The following is a 14663-nucleotide window of genomic DNA, read 5'->3' on the forward strand; positions in this document are numbered from 1 at the left end:
AAAAAAAAGTAACCAGGGTAAAATACCTGTCATACTAAGAAAACATATCTCAATAAAAACATACAGCTATAATAAACAAGAATCATGAAGTTTCTCAGGTATATTCGAAGTGTCAGTATACTTTGAGACGTTTTTGTAAGTATATTTATCATTAGTTCTCCCACTGCTTAGTTACATGCCATCCCGTTTATTTCCGACTATATTCAACAAATAGTACAGTTGAGATTAAGATTACATGTATAGGAGAGTGACAGACTGAACATCAGGCGTGTAGGGTTGCTGATAGGGTTTTTGATAAAAAAAAAAGTCACGTATATAAAATAAAAAGATAGTTTTATAATTGATTTTAGGAAGATGGTCTAGATGGCAGTCAAGAAAGGTTAAAAATAATATAAAAACTTTCGAAGTAAGAGAACTAAATTTTTTCAGCTTAATGCTAATTATATCCGAAAATCACCCATGCTCTTCAAACATAGACTCGCAATTTATAACACTATTTCAAATATATTATAATAATGTCATATACTCAATATTGTCAACATTTTAAGCCGTAATATTCCCAACTATGCGCCTTATCATAATAGACTCCAATGACAAAAGATACTCGGGGCGATTCTATAAGCCTCCTTGATTAATGGTTTGAACCAGTGAAACATTGTGGTGCTAATTAATCGAACCAAAACGCTATACAATAATTAACGGAAATTCTCCGAAGAAACCGGAACTCATCAAGAAGAACCCGACCCGCCCGCCCCCTCCTTTGAAGCATTTTCATAACCTTAACGAAGCAATATAGGAGGTCAATGGAGAAAAACTAATATTCAAAGTTATCCGATCCAAGATTATTCCGAGTATCATCCCTCAGTGCTATCCGGAGGATATTAGAAGGAAAACCAATAACTTGAGACAAAGGCTCTAATTTATGATCCTCTTCCTAAGATGGAAGGAAGGAATGTGGAGCCCGCTTCGAGATGACAGCGAAAGATGTCTATTGAAAACAGAGAATTTCAAAAGGACTATTTGTCTATACGTTTTTCATTGGCTATTTTCTTCGGCATCGCTTGGTTAATAGCTGGAAATTTGTTTTCGATAAAATTCATGTAATAAAAAAAAATCTTTAAGAAATTTTTCTCGGGGATTTATTCTGATAATAAAGTCTTTAAGCACGTTTAATCAAATTGTTTGATACAGCAAAGTAAGTCCAAGTAACATGTTTTAAACTTTTACGCAGAGGATGTCAGAATTAGCTTGTGTTCTATTGTTTACACTACAAAATAAAATAAAAATAAACAACACAAAATCAGTCAACTGAAAGGTAATGTGATGGTTCCTAAGACTTTAAGTCCCAAATAAGTGAATCTTGAAGATACAATTAAAATAAAAAATATGATTTTGATGATTCAAGTATATTTGCCTCCTACAGGGTGATATTATCACTCGATGTAACTTTAATTTTCCGGCATTGCCTTATTCACAAGAGTCAATGAATCGATGCTAGAACTCTAAGACTTTAAAAAAAAATTCTTTGCCTCTTTCGACCATGTACGAAGCATTTAAGACATTCCTCCCACTTTGTGGCATTCGCCATTGGTTTGTTTCTTTTGGGGCTGTTTCTTATATATAAAAAAAATATTAATATAATTAATTATAATATAAGTTGTAATTAAGTGCGGCCCCACTGTTTTATGCCAATATTTAGTGTAACCTTATAATTTTTCTAAAGGAACCTAGTCCCAGAATAATAAACTATTTTTAAGTTTATATAATAACATAATTAAATTACAGGTAGGAAGGTTATATCAACCAGCATGTTATTAGTTTGAGTTTCAACAACGTTCTGTGAATGGAAATGTACAAGGCAAATGAATACCAACCTTGATAATCAATTATTATTATTATTATTTTATAGTTTTTCTTTATTATTTATGACTCTTCTATAATCATAAAAGTGGGGTGTCTTTCGCACGAGATTTCTCACTCCCATCATCAATTGTTAAAAAACTTGCTGTTGTAATAACCATACAGATAACATGTAATAACCAAGCATCGTAATATTAATTCTAGTTTAGAAATGAAAAAGATTTATTAATTAAAAAAAAAAGAAGAAACCATTTAGAAGAACGAAAATCATTTATTAAATAATAATAAAAAAAAATTATGTGATCTGTTCGGAAAAGAATTCATGAAATAAATATCTTAATATTTATTGAGACAGGTAACAACGTATTAATTCACCATAATACGCCTCCTAGTTCATAAATTCAAAAGACACTTCAAAAAAATTATAACCATCCAATAAAAAATTAAAATACATTATCATAATGTGATGCCACTAGAAAGTAAAGTGAGAAATACAAATTCGCTAATTATCAATTCTTAATTTGACAGATGCAAGAAATCATTTAGAAACTTAAAAATTGACTTAACTATTACCATAAAGCCAATCCGGTAACCTAATGTAACAATATTTTTGATTAAAGTTTTAACCATTCCGTTGGTCTGATTAAAATTTAAAATTAATACACCGCATGCTAGCGCACTGCAAAGTAACGTCGACCACTTCCTACAAATTAAAATTGTTCTTGTTTTTGTTGTACTTTTTTTTCTACATTTTATTACAGTAAACAATTAATTCAGAGAGAAGAAGTAAGTCGGTCCGTTGAGCTCCTCCTCGCACTTTAATCTTAGCTTGTAGCTTGTAACAAAGCGAATGCTTAAGGATACATAAATTCTTCATCAACTTGTGCGGAGTAGGAACACATAAGACATTCATCATAAGAGATGCTCCGAAGTGGAATAAGGGTTGCCCATTTCTCTCTCTTTAATCAAGGATATGCGATATAATTATTTTTAGTACGATTCCAACTGGAGGAGGAAAAGGGAGAGGGAACGAGGGCGCTTTCAACAACTCCGGAAACGTTTTAAGTTGGAGTTATGACAGGCCACAAAATCACACTTAAAATAACAACTGTTAAAAGGCGATAAAAGCCACGGAATAATTTTCTTTTTTATGTTGGTATAAAAAACAAAAACTGAGAAAAAAAAGAAGAAAGAAAGTAAAACTGTGCCTAGAAGGAGATTGGAGGCCTATTCCTTAATTCAACTTGTTGACTTTGAAACTTAAAGTCTAACTGACGTAATAAATTATTGAATGATGGCACTTTTTTATGGCAGAAAAGAAATCCCTGAATATTCTCAAAGAATTTAGATTCCTTAAGAAGCTAGTATTCCAAGAGCTTGATTCTAGAAGACTTTATTATTCAGCTTTATATTTAATGCACCTTCTGTTTGTATATATTTTAAGAAAAATTTTATTTATTTTTATGGACTTTTTTTTCATTTATTTATTTATTTTTATTCTTATTTTATTTTATTTTAGTATGAATGTGATAATTCATCACCATTACCTATTTCCCACAACTGTGTGGCAGATTGTAATATCTATCAATAAATAAAAAGTATCAAAAAAAAATTATATCTAATGCATTATTTTAAAAAAGTTATGCTTTAAATGGTTATTTTGTACATAATGATAGTATAATTTAATAATTAAAATTTTTCTTTACAAACTGAATGACAGAAACATAAATGAAATAAAAATATTTAGTAGAACCTTCACGCTACTCAGCGAAATTTGGAGCAATAAGACTGTATGATACTATAAGAAATTAATTGTTATTAATAAAAAATATATGGATGGTAAAATGTTCAATGTTCAAAGTCATAAAGTGGTTAAGAGGGAATTCCGCTTTACTCAATATCACCGATAATGACATAACTAAATTTTAGAAATGTTGATCAAAACACAGCTATTTAAAATCGAATGTAATTAAAAATTAGAATATTAAATAAGTCCAAGAGTTTAATTATTAGAAATTCTTGCCTGAAGAGAAAATTCTATTCTAATGTAACTTAACTATATAATTTAATGTAAAAATATTAAAGAATTTTAAAATGATAAAACATACCTTAAAATATCTTATGCGATTTACTGAACTATTTTTCTAAAAATAAAATTTAATTTAATTTTCCATCTTGAATAGGGGAAAGAGTTTTATTGGATCGAATTAAATGAAATATCAGTTCATAAGGTATGAGGAAAATGGAAGAAAAAAATAATTATTTTAACAATATTATTTTTATTCGAAATAAGCAACATTTCTTACACCATCCAATAACAATTTCAATTCCTTGCTAGAAGAAAAGTTTGGAGCTTGTTCCAAGAAACACAATAAATAATAATTTTACTCCGTTTTTTAAAAGCGTCGAGCAATTAAAAAATATATAATCAGTTGGATAGAAGACAGTTGACTAAGGAATTTTTTTAAAGTTAACTGACGAAAGCTTTGCATTAGGCGATTTGAAAATTAAAGTTCTACAACTTCCAATATATACACCTGATTTGTCCCAAACTCACTGTTTATTAGAGCTCTTAATACATTTTTATAAATAAAGTATTCCAAAATGAAAACGAGATAAAATTTTCATTTCTGGAGTTTATTTATTCAAAGCCAATGGGTTTCTTTGATGAATGTACTGAAAAACATCGTTGGGCATTGAGAGAAATGTATTGAAGCAACCGGATTGAAGCAAAGTTATTTTGAATAAAAATAATATCGTTGAAGTTTGCTTTTCTTTCATTAGTCTTATACCTTAGGAATTGAAATTGCATATGTTCCAGTCTGAAATTTACAGATTCATATTTAAAATAACTATATGATACACCTAAAAAAAAAAAATTAAAATTGAGTCAGTTAAAAGTCGTCATATTTTGGAACATTAAAATAAAAAAAGCTTAAGAGAGCATCTGATGTAGATTAAGTTAAGAAGTTAAATTATTACTGCAAATATTGATTAGTAGTATTTATTCGACAGGGAAATTTGGATTTTTAAATAAACTGAAGATGTTCTCGTTATGGAATTTGAATTTGTCAAAAAAAAAAAAATAACAGTTCTTTACTGTTTATAAGTAGAAATGGTGGATTTTGACATAATACTCCTCAACTATTCTTTTTGTATAATATCAATTATTTGTTTCATCTGTATATGGGAATGTAATTATTAATATCCTAAGAGGAAAAATCGTAGCTACATAAAAGGAAAGAAATAAAATTTTATGATTTTTTTTTAACTTAACCAATATTTTATTTATGTAACTGAAGAATAGAGACAGGCATGAAATTATATATTTGATGAAGGTAATTAAATAATTTCCATATCACAACTGTTAATATCGAATTATAACAAGACATAAGACACAAAATATTGCTGATTTTGTATTTTGTTTGTTGATAGTTTTAAAAAAAAAAATAATTAAAAAATTATCAATAAAGAGAGAAAAAAAGTAAAAATGTATTTAAGAGTAGAGTGTATTTTTTGGCATGTAAATTGGGTTTCATTCTCCATGACATAGATAGGATATATTTTTTCTTTTATTTATTTTTTTTAGTTTTTCTGTCAAAAATGCAAACGACAAAGTATGTATCCATAGATCATGTTAAATCAACTATGTGATACATGTTAACAATTATTCTTTTTAATATTCCTTCGTATTTATCTTGAGGCCAACAATGTAATTGTTATTAACTATTATAAAAGAAAAAAATAATAACGTAAAAAAAAAATAATGGAATTTATGAATTTATTGAAAGTGAACAACTTGGTAAATGTAATATTTTAAAAAATCATAAAAAATATCTTATGAAGGAAATCCTCCTCGGGAGCACTTCAATTTTTTAATTTAATAAATTTAAAATACAATGAAAATTTTATTTAGGAACTTTAAGTATAATATACTTATTATAGAACTTTAAGTATATGTATAATAATTTTGTATATAATAACATTAAAATAGATGCAGGAATGTTAGTATCCAAACAAGAGATCGTAAGTATTACCGACGTGCAAAAAAATTAAAAGGTTTGAATTAGTAGGGTTTACAAAGTGTGAGATTAAAAAAAAATATATAATTCATAACATAAATAATAAATCAAAAAACAAATAAATTTTCTTGAATTTTTTTGAAAAGTAAATTATAAACTGTATTTTTTTATGTATCATTGAGGGATGAATTTTTTTTTTTTTTTTTTCAATTTCTGCAGCGAGTGACGCCCATCAAAAAATTTTTAATCAGTGAAATGAATGAACGAATTGAATGATAAACTTACGTTTTGAATATTACGTGTGTTTTAAACGAGCGTGAACAGTACACGTTATAGAAGAGACACGAACAGCGCGAGTGCCGGGCTTTGACTGAGAGCTAGCGGGCCTCAACTCCATGCGCCAATGTACTCAGGAGCGGCCGCGCTCCAAACCTAGGTCAGTTTGGGAACAATATATATGTATATACATCACTATCAATAAAATTTTATAAGATAAAAATTTAATAACGTAATGTAATTAACATAAATACAAAATTGCATAGTTGTATTAAGATAATATAAACATATTATCACCTATATATATTAGAAATTGGACAAAAGTCGCCATTAAACAAATAGTTTAGAGACAATGTGCAAAAAAATAAACTAGAAAAGGGAAAAAACACAATATTCAATAATAATAAAATATATGCAAGATTATCAATAATAAAAAAATTGAATGGTAAATGAAATGAATTTTCACTATTTTTTAATTATATGCAATAATAGATACTAGTTGTAGTCACTCCGAAATATATTGAGAAATTATTTTATCGATGTAAAATTAAGCTTAATAGGTTAGTATTTGAAGGATTAATGTCATACCAAAATTTTTTACTATTACTTTGTTGCTTTGTTATTTTAAATTAATGACTGGTTAACAGCATTAGTTTTAAAGCATATATATATTTTTTTAATTTTGTCATTTATATGTTTTTACTTAAAATTGCACACAGACTTCAACAGATGAATGTTGTTCCATTGTCTATGTGTTTTTAATTGTTGAATGGATCAATTTTTTGTATAATTTTTAAATAAACACATTTAAAAAAAACATCTTGAATTACTTCTTAAAAATATCATCATGTAAGCACATTAGTTTCTATCAACATCAATCATAAATTGTTTTCTGTAAGCAATTATATTCAATTTTTTTTTCTCAATTCATTTTAATTTATGGATCATATGAATAAAGAAGCCCAGTGGATCCATGGGGTAAAGATGGTATTGGTCAAGAGACTCATTTTTTCTTAATTCATATAGAATTACACTTGTACAAAATAAAATAATAATAATAATAATAAAAAAAAGAGTGTCATTACTTTTTTAAAAAAACTGCAAATGTGAACAAAAACTTACAACAGGCTGTTTTATTGGTTTGAAAAATGGCCAAAACTGGTCACTGATTGGTCTACTTGTAACATTATTAATCATATGAGTTTGGGGATCCCATGGATCGTGGGGTCTTACATTTAATTAAAAATATAGAGTATTAATATATAATAAATATGCGATTCAAAATGTTTACCTTTCATCCCAATGAAAATTTTAATTGTAATTATGTAACAAAAAAAATATGAACCATTACAGCTATTCTTCTAGGTCTTTCCACTTGTTAGAAAATTATTCTTTTCCTTTAGTAACTAGACTAATGCGCTTTTACATAAGAATCTACCCTCTGATCCTTTATGATTGATTAAAGAAAATAATTCAAACATTTAATAATAATAATTACAAAATAAGGAAATTGATTGATATATTACAACTTTTTCTTATTATATTGGTTCAAAAAAGAAATAATGGGCAATTCAGTAGAAGGAAACGAGTTCAATACCTCAAAGGATTCTTGACGGAAAATCTATAAACGTTTTACAAGTTGATAAGGCGCACCTTGAAACTAGTGAAATAAAAACGTAATATTCACCGCGGTGACTCGATCGCCTTGCTTCCTCAGAATATTCAAAGCTAAATTGAAGAAATAACGATTGAACGAATTCCTCTGATATCTCAATAGAATTCCCTTTTAACAATGATGCCGTATTTCTTCATTAGGACAACCCCTGCCAATTAAAGGTGAATGTAATTAAGCAATCGTTTGTCCGTTTTTGACAATAAGTCAGAAGAAGCCTTAGAAAATATATTCTCATTATTTTTCATTACCTACGTGTTCGGCCTTTAAAGGTGGGAGTGGAGCATTTTATTAATTTTTTCATTACAACCTCCATAAACGTCTTGATATCGTACAGTAGTAACTTATTCCGGCTCTCAGGAACGATGGGTTCTAACAAATGAGATATCAAAAGAAAGGGAATTTCATGGAGAAATATCGATTCTCAATATTGATACTTAAATTAAAAATATCTGGTGCCATGCGCGCATCATACAACTTTAACTTACCACTCTACATATTCTTAGTAGATTAGTGGGCCTCTGTTAAAGTTATTGCTGTTTTTTTGATTTTCAAAACAAGAAAAAAAAACATCCAAAAAGAGCAGGGAAGGCGAAACCTACGAACAACCTTTTTTTTCTGTTGCACTAAAAATTCATGTTTAAACGTTTCTTGAGCAGGAAATAACTCTATAAATTTTATTCATGCCAAGAATAAACAATTTAACAAAAGATAACGAAATATGATATCTGAATTTTTTCTGTTGTCTCCTTATTGTAATCAGAAAATCCATTCGTAATTATTTTTTACTTTCTGTTGATTATTATTGCTGAAGATGAGAAATGTTTTTCTTCAGAGAGAGAGAGAGAAATACTTTATTTATCTATGCTGCCTAAATACATTAGGTTGCTATCTCACACAGCATACTTATCAATCCGTAATCGGACATATATAAATTACACATACATGGTATAATCAGAAAAAAAGAAGTTGAGGTACTTTAGAGAAATATTTTTTAAACATTCAAAGACAATTGCTTGCAGCATCCCTGGAATACGCTCGGGACACCCCAGGGCGCCACGGCACTTTGGGAACCGCGGCCCTAAGTGTTCCACTTACCACAGCTACCGGTAAACTCCCACCATAGTGCAAGATGTGAGACCAGAGGCTACTTCCTAATGCAAAAGGCAGTGGCCTTTGCTGGGTAATTGTAACTGCAAAGTGAAATGCATTCATATTTTTTTTTTAAATATGCATTGATTAATATAAATAAATTTAGTATTTTTTTTTTTATTTCGTATTTCGAAGAAGGTTAAACTGACTAATACTACTGTAGCAGTTCTCAGACCGGCAGAGACCAGTTAGTGCGTGGACGTTCTGTTTGAACAGGGTAAAGTACTTTTCAATTGCCACTTCAAGCGGACATCTCGTTCCCCGGTACTCGACGTAGTCTCCCTATCTATAGCTAATACTCATTCCTCCTTGTTGACTTAATTAGAGATTCAGATACTTCAATTCTTCCTTAATTACACTCCAGCACAAGGAAATACTAACAATTGCTCTATTTTTTAGTTAATGATGAGGAAAAGAAATATACTAAAACATATTTTGAGCTAAACGATTATTTATCATTTTATTACAACCTATAAAGAGAGTGGAGCCTCAGTTAAATTATATCTATATTTCCCCATAAGCTAGAGCTCATATTAGAGGAGATATAAGGGAAAATGTATGCGTTAGGTGTAATTTGGGTCTAACTCACTTCATCCCATACCTAAAATAAATGATTTGATTTATTTAGAAAAATATAAAATAGCAAAATGCGCTTTTATGTTTTGGCATAACCTACTGACTGCCATACAGTATACTTCAATAATGTTGCCCTTACCCCTGTTGAACAGACCCGCTACCTTGGACTAAATCTGGACAAACGACTAACCTCGTATCCTCACACAAGACTGAAAAGACACGAAACTGCACGATTTCGACTATTACAGCACTTACTAGACAAACGGTCCAAACTTCCAATTCATTACAAAAATACTGATTTACATGACAATTATAAGGCCTATCTGGACATACGGCGTTGGGGCTCCATTAAACCTTCGCATTCCTCTCGTATCCAATCTTTACAATCCAAAATCCTGCGTAAAATCCTAAATGCCCCCTACTTTGTCACAAATAAAATCATCCACAAAGACCTTAATGTTCCATTTGTAACCGATCTAGCCGAACCAGAAATCAATCCATCCATTAAAAACTCCCTAACCACTCAAACTCATTAGTTTCTAATCTTGCTTCCTCTTTTATTAAGGATAATCCTGCAAGGCGTTTGAAAAGAAGATGGCATCGAGACCTTATATTGTAAAAATGTTTTTAGAGTGCTACCAATGGGTAGTTCCTCTACATCCTTGTACCATACCATTATGATTTTCTTAAATTTACTTTTAAAAACTAACAGAAAACTATTAAATGTTAACAGGTCTATCAGTGCTCAAATTTTATAAAATGTAAAATATATTAAGATAGCTTTTATTAATTTTTATTGTATGCTTTAAAAATATTGACCAGCATGAAATTTTCACTAAATCGATGCCAAAAATTATTTTGTTTATAATTTAAAAAAATATATATATTATGACGGAAAAAAACGCATTTTGCTGAGATAGATTCTAAAATTTTGAACATGTCATCGGAAATTCAAATCCCTTTCAAAGTCTTCGTGAAAAATGGTTCTACCCAGAAACCTTTTATCTCCCCCACCATCATGGTAGAGGTACTATACAATAGATTAATAAATAGATTAATAGATTTTAAATAATCAATAAATAATAGCTAAATGTTAACAATAAATATTTGAAAATATTTTCCACATGCTTACATAAGGCGAATGAGAAAGGAGCATTGGTGATTAAAAAAAAAAAATCAGAAGTCAAATACATTGGCTATGTAAAGGCAAGAAATGTTTTTCCTTTAATTGTCTATAGCCATAAATATTCTGATTTTCTTCATAGAATGGGGGGAAAACAGATGTGTAAACGTATGAAATAAGTTTTTAAAAATGCTTGAATTGATAGAACTAGTGATAGTCAATGTTTAGAAAAAATAATCGATAAACTTAACTTTTTTTTTTCTTTTTTAATTTGTTAATTTAAGGTGTAATTTGTTATTTTTAATGATATAACGGTTTTAGTCAGTGCCGGAAACACTAATTACCGTCCACAGAAATTAAATTTATTTCCATATATTATATAAGAGAATATATTCAATATTACACGTCATGATTTCTTTCCTCTTTTTATGAATATCGCAAGTAATTGCTATTTTTTATTATTATTATACTTTAGCAATTAGCATGTAAATAAATAAAATCTACTTTATTTCTTTTTAGTAATTAAAAACATCATTTGTGTTGAATAATAATTAAAAATGATTGTAGATTTCCTGTGTCAATAATAATTAGGAATTAATAAAAAAAACAGTAATCTGATATAATCATGTATTTATTTATTCACAGAATAAACCACTCAAAATTGTATATATTGCAAATCTAAGCAGCGGGTAGATGCTCCACAAGACTATATCATTCTATTGTAATATCAATCACATCACCTTTGCTATATGTATTATTATCTAATACATTTGTAAATTTTAATTTAAATAAAGTTGTAAAATAAGGGGAGAGGGGGGTGGCTCATTGGTAAGGCACTGTCATTGAGCTCGAATACGGTTATAGCAATTAATTTTTTCTTAATTAGGTAGAAATCTGGTGATCGAGCGTGAATCGCCTCCTTGCGCAACCATTGATTTAATAACAGTAATTTCTTACAAAATACTGCACCCCTGACCTTTCATGAGCTGTAGAGGTATAGAGGTACAATTGATAAATTTAAAAATATTCATATATTCTACTACATGCTTTATACAATAAAATATTAAGGAAACTATGTATAATTTTTATTTTCCGTTCGCCTATGGCAACAATTCATGCATTTCGAGATCTATAAGATACTATACCTCCCTCACTAGAATACTAATCTCTCGCTGTTAAGCGAGTCAAAATTATACTAAATAACATAAATGAAATTTTGTCAATAATTATTTTTTATTACATTATTTCCACCTAAACTCATAAATGCTAAAATTAACACAATGAACATATTTTCCAAATTCGATGTTTTTAGGTGCCAAAGTTCTTCGAAAATTAAAATGGATTGTTTCCATTTTAAACTGTTTTAATTTATTAGCGTGTTCGACTTAAAATTCAAACTATGGTTTATACTAGTTCTTTAAAAGATGCTGAACAATATGACAGTTGTTTAATAAAATAAATAAAGTTTACCAAAAGAATATACTGAATCACAGAAAATTAAGTTCTTACAAACGGTGCCTCTCACCGGCCTTCATATTCTTGGTATAATCAGAGGTTATGATTTTTTTTTCAATTCCAGATATTTTATAGTAGAATTCATATAATAAGAAATATAAAAATAATAAAAAACAACAATATAAGTATTTCACGGTATACTTTCAAGTACCATTGGTACAAAAAAGTAATATTCAATTTGAATTATGTAACCACACGTAATGCAACCTATTAATTTAATGTTTTCCTTTTTAGAGGCATCGGAAAAAAAAGTACCTTCTTGAGATAGCAATTAGCAAATACAGTAAATTCCAGTAACTTCCAACCATTTTTTTGATAAAATATGTCTAATTTTACGCTTGTTTCCTGCTGGTCACCTCCTCTACACCTTTAATCTTTTTGTAAGGCCCGGTAGCTGGCACCAGTCCGAATTCAAATACCTATCTACAGTAATAGCACTCGGTAGAACGATGTTACCTTCCTGCAAAGCCCGACGGCTGACACCCAGTCCGGACTTGAATTCTTCCTTCGTGTCAACAGGAACAGTACCCTGTAGAATGAAGTTACCATCCTTAGATGACTTATGGCTGGGAGCCGTAAGACTCAGCCCATCTATTCATCTACTAACCTATTCGAGCATGCATTGCCGAGGCCTTCTACTATAGAATCAATTGGATTCAGATCTAACACAACCACCTCAACAGTTTATTATTCCTTAAGAGCACTATAACTGAAATAGCATCGAAATTAGAGAATAACCCAAATAAAAAAATGAATAAAAAATCGATAGGCTGTAATCACAGAGAGTGATACAATACCTCGACATAGTGGATCTCTATCAATTTACTTGGTTTGTTATTTGCAATAATCAAACTTTGTAATCACGATTACCAAACAAAATTAACTTCCACCTCTAAACATTTCAGGTTTTCATTGCCATCTACAATTCTTTGTTGTAGGCAGAGTAGAAACTGGGTGCTCAAAACATGGATAAAAACCGTTCATGAAAATTTAGTTCCTTTACTAAGCTAAAAATTAGGCAACATTGAAAAAAAATTATTATAGGAGGAATATTTTTTTTAATATAGCGGACGAAATAATCTTTAATAGTTCCAACTGATAACATAAATTGTTATTCAAACTGAATAAATGTATCTACCTTCATCAACTCAGCCTCCATATTTTACAAGAAGTAAAGATATCGGTAGAGTTATTTTCTCTCATACCCTACAGGTTTTGTTAAAAACTCTTGAATACAGATGAGGGCCAGGAGCACAATATGCTGGAGGGGACTTTGCAGGAAGTCGACCATGCATGGTGAAAAAGACCTCCAGAATCGCTTTTACGGCCAGTAATAAATGGAAAGGTGAAGCATAACTACATTGTATCCGAGTTGGCTGCCATGTGTGCTTGTCATTCAAAAAGAAAATTTGAAAATAATATACCCTGAGTGGTAAAAGTATTCTAAGTCAGAAAATGTCCAAAATTCGTTGGTATTATTTCCCTACCTAGATATTTCCTTTAATCAGCTTTAAAAATATATATATATATATATATGTATAGATAGTTGACCGTAAAAATTTAAATATAAGAAGAGGTTAGGGTTGCGGTCAAAAAAAGAACAAATAGTTTATAACTATTTTAATGTCCGACGTTTCGCCCCACTTTGCCATGCTTCATCAGGGCTAAAAAGATAGAAAAAACTGAGAACATTGCTACAATAAGGTAATTTAAGGTAGGATAAATATTATGTAAAAATAAAGTGATAAGAAATTACATATAAATAAAAGGAAGGAACGCATGAAATAGTATCAATATAAAATAAACTTGAATAAACAATGATAAGAATAAAAAATAAGTAACAATGACAAGAGTAAAAATTTAAAAAAATACGTAAAATATACAGTTAAAAAGTACAGGAGATGTACATAAAACAAAAACAATACGGGAAAAATAAAAATAAAATAGTTATAAACTATTTGTTCTTTTTTTGGCAGCAACCCTGACCATCTTCTTATATTAAAAAAAAAAAAAGTTTTGGCTTAAGTACCATATCGATTTCAAAATGTTCTAAATTTCATTTCTAATCGAACTATTTATTTTATAAAATAAACTGACACATAAACTAGGGAGAATTGTGTTCCTTAAGCTGATCAATTCCATTTTAAACAAACATATCTGATTCTAGGATCGAAAATTGATAAAAGATCCTAAGAGCCCACTTGGCTACGGAGCAGGAGTAACTAAATTAAAAGGCGTTTATCTTGGAAGTACAGTATCAGCAAGGAAAAATTCATGGGTGGGTAGATAGGAATGAAGAAAAAATGAGTGAGTCTGAACTAGCAGAAGTATAACCAAAAACGTCGAGAGAAATACTGGAGAGGTAATGAATGATGTCCTTAAGAGTTCAGACTATTATAACTGAATCAATATTATCCATGGAAGCCAATAACCATTTTGGGTGTATATATATATATATATATATATA

General features: G+C 29.4%; 1 protein-coding gene across 4 annotated transcripts in view; it reads right to left on the reverse strand.

Moving 5' to 3' along the window:
- Mp (Multiplexin) overlaps window positions 1–14663 on the reverse strand; it is a 908252-nt gene that overhangs the window by 734336 nt on the left and 159253 nt on the right. The window contains exon 1 of one of the 4 annotated variants that reach the window (XM_067052622.1): window positions 6168–6259. The exons of 2 other annotated variants lie outside the window; for them this stretch is intronic. The gene's annotated coding sequence lies outside the window, so the exon portion shown is untranslated. Of the gene's footprint in view, window positions 1–6167; window positions 6260–14663 lie in introns of those variants that run through there. One more of the 4 variants, XM_067052624.1, reaches the window with a different exon arrangement.

The sequence above is a fragment of the Halyomorpha halys genome, unplaced genomic scaffold (assembly GCF_000696795.3).
Source record: "Halyomorpha halys isolate HHAL.00 unplaced genomic scaffold, Hhal_1.1 Scaffold226.1, whole genome shotgun sequence".
Lineage (NCBI taxonomy): Eukaryota > Metazoa > Arthropoda > Insecta > Hemiptera > Pentatomidae > Halyomorpha > Halyomorpha halys.